This window comes from Somniosus microcephalus, unplaced genomic scaffold (genome assembly GCF_052327205.1).
Source record: "Somniosus microcephalus isolate GS21.2 unplaced genomic scaffold, FLI_Smic_1.0 scaffold373, whole genome shotgun sequence".
NCBI classification, from domain to species: domain Eukaryota; kingdom Metazoa; phylum Chordata; class Chondrichthyes; order Squaliformes; family Somniosidae; genus Somniosus; species Somniosus microcephalus.
In genome coordinates, this window is record NW_028225560.1 from 102,157 (window position 1) to 111,583 (window position 9,427).

The following is a 9,427-nucleotide window of genomic DNA, read 5'->3' on the forward strand; positions in this document are numbered from 1 at the left end:
TTTCTAGATTTCCAAACCCAGTTTGTCATGTTTTAATAAGGCCAGAATTCTTTCAAAAGATAGTGTATTTTTCTGAATAGGTTATTTGGCTCATTCCTTCACATCTCAAGGAATTGAAGATTAATCTTCAGCACATTGCTCTGAGCAATCAGGGAGAACATTCATTTTCTTTGAATAATAATGTTGTTTATCAGTAATAAAGTGCCAGGCAATGACCATCTCCAACAAGAGAGAGTCTAAGCACCTCCCCTTGACCTTCAACAGCATTACCAACATTGTATCCCCCACCATGAACATCCTGGGGGCCACCATTGATCAGAAACTTAACTGGACCAGCCATATAATTACTATGGCGACAAGAGCAGGTCAGAGGCTGGGAATTCTGCATCAAGTGACTCACACCCTGACTTCCAAAAGCCTTTGCACCATCTACAAGGCCCAAGTCAGTAATGTTATGGAATACTCTCCACTTACTTGGAGAGTGCCGTTCCAACAACACCCAAAAAGCTGAACACCATCCAGGACAAAGCAGCCCACTTGATTGGCACCCCATTCACCACCTTAGACATTCACTCCCTCCACCACTGGTGTACCGTGGCTGCGGTGTGTACCATCTACACGATACACTGCAGCAACTCGCCTCCCAAACCCGCGACCTCTATCACCTAAAAGAACAAGGGCAGCAGGTGCATCGGAAAACCACCACCTCCAAGTTCCCCTCCAAATCGCACATCATCCAGACTTGGTCATAGGGAAGTCCTGTTACAACTGTACAGGGCATTGGTGAGGCCACACCTGGAGTACTGCGTACAGTTCTGTTCTCCTTATTTAAGGAAGGATATACTTGTATTGGAGGCAGTTCAGAAAAGGTTCACGAGGTTGATTCCGGAGATGAAGGGGTGTCTTATGAAGAAAGGTTGAGCAGGTTGGGCCTATACTCATTAAGAAGAATGAGAGGTGATCTTATTGAAAAATATAAGATTCTGAAGGGGCTTGACAGGGTAGATGCAGAATGGATGTTTCCCCTTGTGGGGGGATCTAGAACTAGGGGGCATAATTTCAGAATAAGGGGGCACCCTTTCAAATCGGAAATGAGGAGGAATTTGCCTCCATTGCAAGTATATCCTTCCTTAAATAAGGAGAACAAAACTGTACGCAGTACTCCAGGTGTGGTCTCACCAGCGCCCTGTACAGTTGTAACAGGACTTCCCTACTTTTATACTCCATTCCCTTTGCAATAAAGGCCAACAATCCATTTGCCTTCCTAATTACTTGCTGTACCTTCTCTCAGAGGGTCGTCAATCTCTGGAATTCTTTTCCCCAGAGAGCTGTGGAGGCTGGGTCATTAAATATATTTAAGGTGGAGATAGACAGATTTTTGAATGATAAGGGAATCAAGGGTCATGGGGAGCAGGCAGGGAAGTGGAGTTAGGGCCAAGACCAGATCAGCCATGATCTTATTGAATGGCGGAGCAGGCTCGAGGGGTCAAATGACCTACTCCTGCTCCTATGTATTATGCTCTTATGTTCTTATGTAACTTGTACCCTTGAATATTAAGTGCCCAGTCCTCACTGTTTTTAAGCCATATTTCTGTTATTGCCACAACATCATATTGCCACACAGCTAATTGTGCTTGTAGCTCATCCACCTTATTCACCACACTTTGTGCATTTACGTACATGCATTCTAAATACATTTTTGAATTTTTCAAAGTCTTTCTTAGTCTGCTCCTATCTACTATGGTACTACTTCCACCTCTAGTACTACTTTCTTCTCTAGTACTATCCAACACTCTTAGGCCTAGAAATTCAGTGGCCTGCGCCACCAGTTTGCGCCCAAAGAGGGCACTCAGTGGCTTTTGCGCCACTGGCCACACCTACCGCGATATTTAGCTGGGCGCTAATGGCGGTGTTAGCCTGTAGCGCTGCGCCGCCACCAATGACGTCATCGGTGTGCGCAGCACCCCGCTCCCGCCCCGATGACCATATTTGGTTGCGCCCGCCTCTTCAGCGCCGGCCGCAAATAGCGACTGGTACACAGGGGCCTACCTGTGGCGGTAGTGGCGCTAGTTAAGGTGGAGGTGCGGCCGGCCGCTTTTTCGGCGGCCGCCTGCCAGCACCTCCATCCCCGGCCTCCTACACCCCCCCCCCCCCCGCGGCATTGCCGGCTGTGTCCCGAGAGCCCGGCACTTCTCCTTGGTGCCGGGCTCATTTGCCGGCACTCGCGAGCGGGGATCGCGCTGTTGCAGGCACCTCCCCCTTAAAGGTGGGAGGAAGGCCTGCAGTACCGCAGCGTGCCGTGCCGCAGCGTGTGGCGCTGCGGCCCTTAGCGCGCCGATATTCAGTTTCAGCGCCCCAAGCGGGGCGCGGGAAGCCTCGATTAGCGGCCCGCTTCCATTTGGGGCGCAGAAACTGAATATCCGGATGGCGCAAGTGGCTCCGCTCACAGCGGTAATTCCGGCGCCCAGGCGAGCTTGGCGCCCCAAACTGAATTTTTAGCCCTTACTCTTTTATGCACCTTATTCCTCTTTTCTGCTCCTATATGCTGGTGACCATCCCCCTGCCAAGCTAATTTATACCCTCCCCAACAGCACTCTAGAAACCGCCCCCCGCCCCCCCCGCCATGAGTATATGGGTCCCGGCTCTGTTGAGCTGCAACCCGTCCGGCTTGTACAGGTCCCACCTTCCTCAGAAATGGCGCCAGTGCCTCAGGAATCTGAAGCCCTCCCTCCTGCTTCATCTGTCCAGCAATGTATTCATCTGTTCTATCCTCCTATTCCTGTACTCACTAGCGCGTGGCACTGGGAGTAATCCGGAGATTGCCACCTTTGAGGTCTTGCTTTTTAATCTCTTTCCTAGCTCCATATAGTCTGCCTGCAGGACTTCATTCCTCTTTCTGCCTATTTCGTTGGTACCGATATGGACAACAACATCTGACTGATCACCCTCCCACCTCAGAGTGTCCTGCAGCCGCTCAGTGACATCCTTGACCCTGGCACCAGGGAGGCAACATACCATCCTGGAGTCACATCTGCAGCCACAGAAACGCCTATCTTTTCCCCTAACTAATGAATCCCCTATCGCTATTGTTCTTTCAATCTTCTTCTTCCACCCCTCTGCAGCTGAGCCACCTGTGGTGCCATGAGAACCATTGCAGGTGGTTCTCTGACTATGACTGGATGGATAAGAATGGAAACAGGCGAGTGCAGTCCCACCCAGCTGGATGACGGGAGAGAGGCGTTACACATGGATGTTATGGTCAACCGTGTCAAAGGCTGTAGACAGATCGAGATCAACGAATAGGGATAGTTTACCACAGTCACAGTCACATAGGATGTCATTTGTGACTTTGATAAGGGCCGTTTCAGTACTGTGGCGGAAAACTGATTGCAGGGATTCAAACATGGAATTGCAGGTAAGATCCACATGGATTTGGGAGGCGACAGCACATTCAAGGACTTTGGAGAGGAAAGGAGTTTGGAGATGGGGCTGTGGTTTGCAAGGACAGAGGTGTTAGGGATGTTTTTTTGAGGAGAGGGGTGATGACAGCAGATTTGAAGGGGAGGGGGACAGTACCTGAGGAGAGGGAACCGTTAATAATATCAGCCAATATGGGAGCCAGGAAGGGAAGTTGGGTGGTTATCAATTTGGTGGAAATAGGGTTCGAGTGAGCAGGAGGTGGATCTCATGGACAAGGTGAGCTTGGAGGGGGCATGAGGGGAGATTGGAGAGAAACTAGAGAAAGATGCAAGTTCAGGACTAGGACAGGGGGAAACCATAGGTGAAGTTTGTCCTGGTGGGCTAGGTGAAGGGACAGAAGCAGCAGACGCCGCTGAACGGATGGTCTCAATGTTCGTGACAAAGAAGTTCATGACCTCCTCATACTTGTTATTGGAGATGAGGGTGGAATGGACAGGGAGAGGGATTTAAGCACTGTTTGTAGTGGAGAATAGAAGCCAGAGGTTATCATTGCAGGATGATCCTGGGATAGTGAGCAGTTTTGGGCGAGGAGAGCAGGGCCCGATAGTGCTTTATGTGGTCCAGTCAGATCTGGTGATGAATAGCTAAACCATTTGTCCGCCATAAAATTCAAGTCTGCATCCCTTGGGCTTAAAGGAGCACCGATGAGGGCCATACCAGGGAGAACAACAAGGGTAAAAGAGAGTAATGGTTTAAATGGGGACAAGGGCATCAAAGGTGGAGGTGAGGCTGTGATTGTGCAGATCAGTAGTTGCAGAAATGTCGTGGTGAATGGAGGACCAAAGACTAGACAGTTGAGAATTTGAAAATGCAGTTGTAAGCATTGGGCGGGGAGAGTGACAATTGGATATGATTGTTGCATCAGCCCAGTGGTGGCAACTAATCTGTAGCCTCTTCTTCTAGGAGAGAACTGAACCCGAGAGCTGTAAAGGAATTACTATCATCACGGGCAGCAATATGAACAGCTGGTGATGCTTTGGGGTTACCATCTTAACCCTCCTTCTCCTCTCTCGTCTTCCTCTTCCTCCTCAGATTTATCTGCAGATGATATGTGCTGCGCCTTGTTCCTCCTGCACCTCCGCGATCATTCTGGAGATCCTGTTTGGTGAGTACTGAAAGACGCCTCCAGATCTGTCCAGGCACCTAAAGTGCACCTTGAGCATGCCGATCTAGCTTTCATATAGCATTTGTTATAGCGCTCTTGGGATTCTTTGATTGGGTTTCTCACGGGTGTCATCAGCCAAGTTTGATGGGTGTATCCTTTGTTTTCTATCAGCTACCCCCTAAATCTGCTGCAGGTCCAAAGAGGTCAGAGAGCTTAGACGGCTGCAGGATGAAAGCATTATAGCAGCTCCCCGGGAATCTGGCGCAAACGTACATAAACCTTTCCTTGTGGTACAACACCAGCTGCACATTGAATTTAGGGAGTTAGGAGCTAAATTGAAAAGTAGGACCTCAAAGGTAGTAATCTCTGGATTGCTACCAGTGCCACGAGCTAATAAGTTTAGAGAGAGTAAGATAGATAAGCTAAATACGTGGCTTGAGCAGTGGTGCAAGGGAGAGGGATTTAAATTCTTGAGGCATTGGAACCAGTTCTTGGGGAGGAGTGACCTGTACCAAGGGGACGGTCTACACCTGAACTGTGAGGGAGCCGATGTCCTCGGGGTAATATTTTCTAGGGCGGTTCGGGAGGATTTAAACTAATTTGGCAGGGGGATGGGAACCTAGGTAGTGGAAAAGAGGGAAGTCATATGAAGTCAGAAATAGATGGTAGAAAGGTGAGAAGCAATAAGCAAAGGAGAGAAACACAAAGGGCCAAACTAATTCATAATGAGAGTGTGAAAAAAGCAAGCCTGAAGGCTTTGTATCTTAATGCTAGAAGCATTAGGAACAAGGTGGATGAATTAGTTGTGGAAATAGAGGTAAACAAGTATGATTTGATTGGGATTACAGAAACGTGGCTGCAGGGTGGGCAAGGCTGGGAACTTAACATCCAGGGATATACAATATTTAGGAAGGATCGGCAAAAAGGTAGGGGAGGTGGGGTAGCATTGCTGGTAAAGGAGGGGATTAATGCAATGGAAAGGAAGGATATTAACTCGGATGAAACGGAATCTGTATGGGTAGAAATGAGAAATAGCAAGGGGAGGAAAACGTTAGTGGGTGTGATATATAGGCCTCCAAATAGTAATATGGAGGTGAGGGAAGGCATAAAAAGGGAAATTAGAGAAGCGTGCGATAAGAGCACAGCTGTCATCATGGGTGACTTTAATTTACATATTGATTGGACTACCCAAATTAGTAAAAATTCTGAGGAGGAGGAATTCCTGGAATGTTTTCGGGACGGTTATCTGGACCAATATGTCGAGGAGCCGACTCGAGATCAGGCCGTTTTAGACTGGGTATTGTGCAATGAGAAGGGACTTATCAGCAATCTTCTTGTACGAGGCCCCTTGGGTCAGAGCGATCATAATATGATCGAGCTCTCAGTCGAGATGGAGAGTGAGGAAATTGAATCAGAGACTAAGGTCCAGAACTTAAATAAAGGGAATTACGAGGGTATGAGACGGGAATTGGGTAAGATTGATTGGGTGGTGTTTCTGGGGGGATTGACAGTGGATAGACAATGGCAAGCATTCAAAGATAGAATGGAAGAATTCCAGAACATGTTTATACCGGTTTGGCATAAAAATAAACCTAAAAAGGTGACTCAACCGTGGATAACGAGGGAAATTAGGGACAGCATAAAATCAAAAAAAAGGGCATATCAACTGGCAAAAAAAAGCACCAGACCGGAAGATTGGGGGCAGTACAGGATACAGCAAAAGAGGACAAAGGGATTAATCAGGAAGGGGAAAATAGAATACGAAAGTAAACTTGCAGCAAACATAAAGACAGACTGCAAAAGCTTTTATCGGTATATCAGGAGGAAAAGACTGGTAAAATCCCAAGTCGGTCCCTTGCAGTCCGATTCGGGAGAATATATAATGGAGAATAAGGAAATGGCAGACCAATTAAACTCATACTTTGGTTCTGTATTCACAAAGGAGGACACAAATAACCTCCCAGGAATATCGGCAAACATAGGGACTAATGAGAGGGAGGAGCTGACAGAAATTAGTATCTCTAGGGATATGGTGTTGGGTAAGTTGAGGGGACTGAAGGCCGACAAATCCCCGGGGCCTGATAAACTACATCCTAGGGTACTTAAGGAGGTGGCCCTGGAGATAGCAGATGCTCTAAGGATCATCTTCCGGAACTCCATTGACTCGGGAACAGTACCCGTGGATTGGAGGGTAGCTAATGTTACCCCAATATTTAAAAAGGGGGGTAGAGAGAAAGCAGGGAATTATAGACCAGTAAGCCTTACATCGGTTGTGGGCAAAATGCTAGAGTCCATTATTAAGGATAAAATAGCGGAGCACTTGACAAATGGGGAAAGGATCGGACAGAGTCAACATGGATTTACAAAGGGTAAATCGTGTTTGACTAATCTGCTGGAATTTTTTGAGGAAGTAACTGGTAAAATAGATGGGGGAGAGCCAGTGGATGTGGTGTACCTTGACTTCCAGAAAGCCTTCGATAAGGTTCCACACAAAAGATTATCATGCAAAATTAAGGCTCATGGAATTGGGGGCAAAGTATTAACGTGGATAGAGAACTGGCTGGCGGATAGAAAACAGAGAGTTGGAATAAACGGCTCGTTTTCGGAGTGGCAGGCAGTGACCAGCGGGGTGCCGCAAGGATCTGTCCTGGGACCCCAGCTGTTCACAATATATATAAATGATCTGGATCAGGGAATTGGATGCAATATTTCCAAATTCGCTGACGACACTAAACTAGGAGGAGGGGTGGGCTCTGATGAGGATGTCAGGAGGCTACAGTGCGATTTGGACAGGTTGGGGGAATGGGCGGATACGTGGCAGATGCACTATAATGTGGATAAATGCGAGGTTATCCACTTTGGGGGTAAAAACAGGAGGGTAGATTATTATCTAAATGGCAATAGATTGGGAGATGGGGAAGTGCAGAGGGACCTGGGTGTTCTTGTGCACCAGTCACTGAAGGAGAGCATGCAGGTGCAACAGGCGATTAAGAAGGCAAATGGTATGTTGGCCTTCATATCAAGGGGGTTCGAGTATAGGAATAGGGATACCTTACTACAGCTGTACAAGGTGCTGGTGAGACCGCATCTGGAGTATTGTGTACAGTTTTGGTCGCCCCATCTGCGGACGGATGTTCTTGCCATGGAAAGAGTGCAACGGCGATTCACCAGGCTGATACCTGGAATGGCGGGAATGACCTACGAAGAGAGATTAAATAGTTTGGGCTTGTACTCACTGGAGTTTAGAAGATTGAGAGGGGATCTCATCGAAACATATAAAATTATGGCAGGCCTGGACAGGCTGAATTCAGAGAGAATGTTTCCAATGGCCGGGGAGCACAGAACCAGGGGCCACAGTCTAAAAATAACGGGCAAATCATTTAAAACAGAGATGAGGAAGAATTTCTTCACTCAAAGAGTGGTGAGCCTGTGGAATTCCCTGCCACAGAGGGCTGTGAAGGCTAATTCAATAAATATTTTCAAGAGAGAATTGGATATATTTCTGAAGGCTAAGGGGATTAAGGGTTACGGAGAAAAGGCGGGGACGGGGTACTGAACTGGTAAGATCAGCTATGATCTCAGACGAAGATCAGCCATGATCTCATTGAATGGCGGAGCAGGCTCGAAGGGCCGAATGGCCTACTCCTGTTCCTATCTCTATGTTTCTATGTTTCTATGAATGGAAGCCCTTGCAGTTTACAGTCACTCCTGGTTGCTCTGGGGGTGCGCAGATTGTCATGTGTGTGCAGTTGTTGATGCCTTGCACCTGTGGGAAGCCAGCCAGAGACACAAAGCTGAGCGCCCGCTAATACTGACTAACTTCATCAGAGGTGATGTTGATATAATTGCTGGCCCTGAAAAAAAAAACATTTATGTGCAGCCAACTGGGAGATCCTGGAAATGTCTCCGGCAGCGCTTTGAATGATCCGGAGACAAAAAGTTGAGGGCGGTGGTCACTTTCACAGCCACTGGTGACGCGTGGCCACCAGGTCCAGCAGGGAGCAGGCCTTTTAGGAGGCTGCAGATGTCTGCCACCACCTGAAATATGTGTCATGTTTCACTCCACAAACAAAGAGTTGTAAATTTAATTGCCAGTGTTAGAGGATGGTCTGAATCTTCCTTACAGAGCTGGTGCAGATCACCATCTCAAAGGCTGGAAAATGAAAGGCAATTAAGATGAGCAATTGGGCTCATTAGCACCAATTTGTTGGGCACTATGGGGGAAAAATTGGGGAGTAGCACCACCTATTAGCGCCTAAAGAGGCAGTCAGTGGCTGTAGCGCCACTGGCTGCGCCTCCCGTGATATTCAGCAGGGTCGCTAATGGTGGCGTTAGCCTTTTGCGCTGCGCCGCCACCGATGACGTCATCGGTGTGTGCAGCGCCCCATTCGCGCCCTAATCACGATATTTGGCAGCGAATGCCGCTGTAGCGCCGTTCGCTACCCGCGCCCGGTTCACGGGGCCTTGCTGCGCCGGCAGAGGCGCAAGTTAAGGTGGAGGTGCGGGGCGCCACTTTTTCGGCGGCCGCCTGCCAGCACCTCCGTCCCCAGCCATCCTGGTCCACCCCCCGTGGCAATGCCGGCTGTTTCCCAAGAGCCCGGCACTTCTCCTTGGTGCCGGGCTCTTTTGCCAGCACTCACGATCGGGGCTCACGCTGTTGCAGGCCCCTCCCCCTTAACAGAGGGAGGAAGGCCTGCAGTACCACAGCGTGCCGTGCCGCAGCGTGTGGCGCTGCGGCACATAGCGCTGCGAAATTCACTTTCAGCGCCCTAAGAGGGACGCGGAGCGCCTCGAGCCACGCCCCATCTCCCTCTAGGGGCACTTCAACTGAATTTGCGGCGA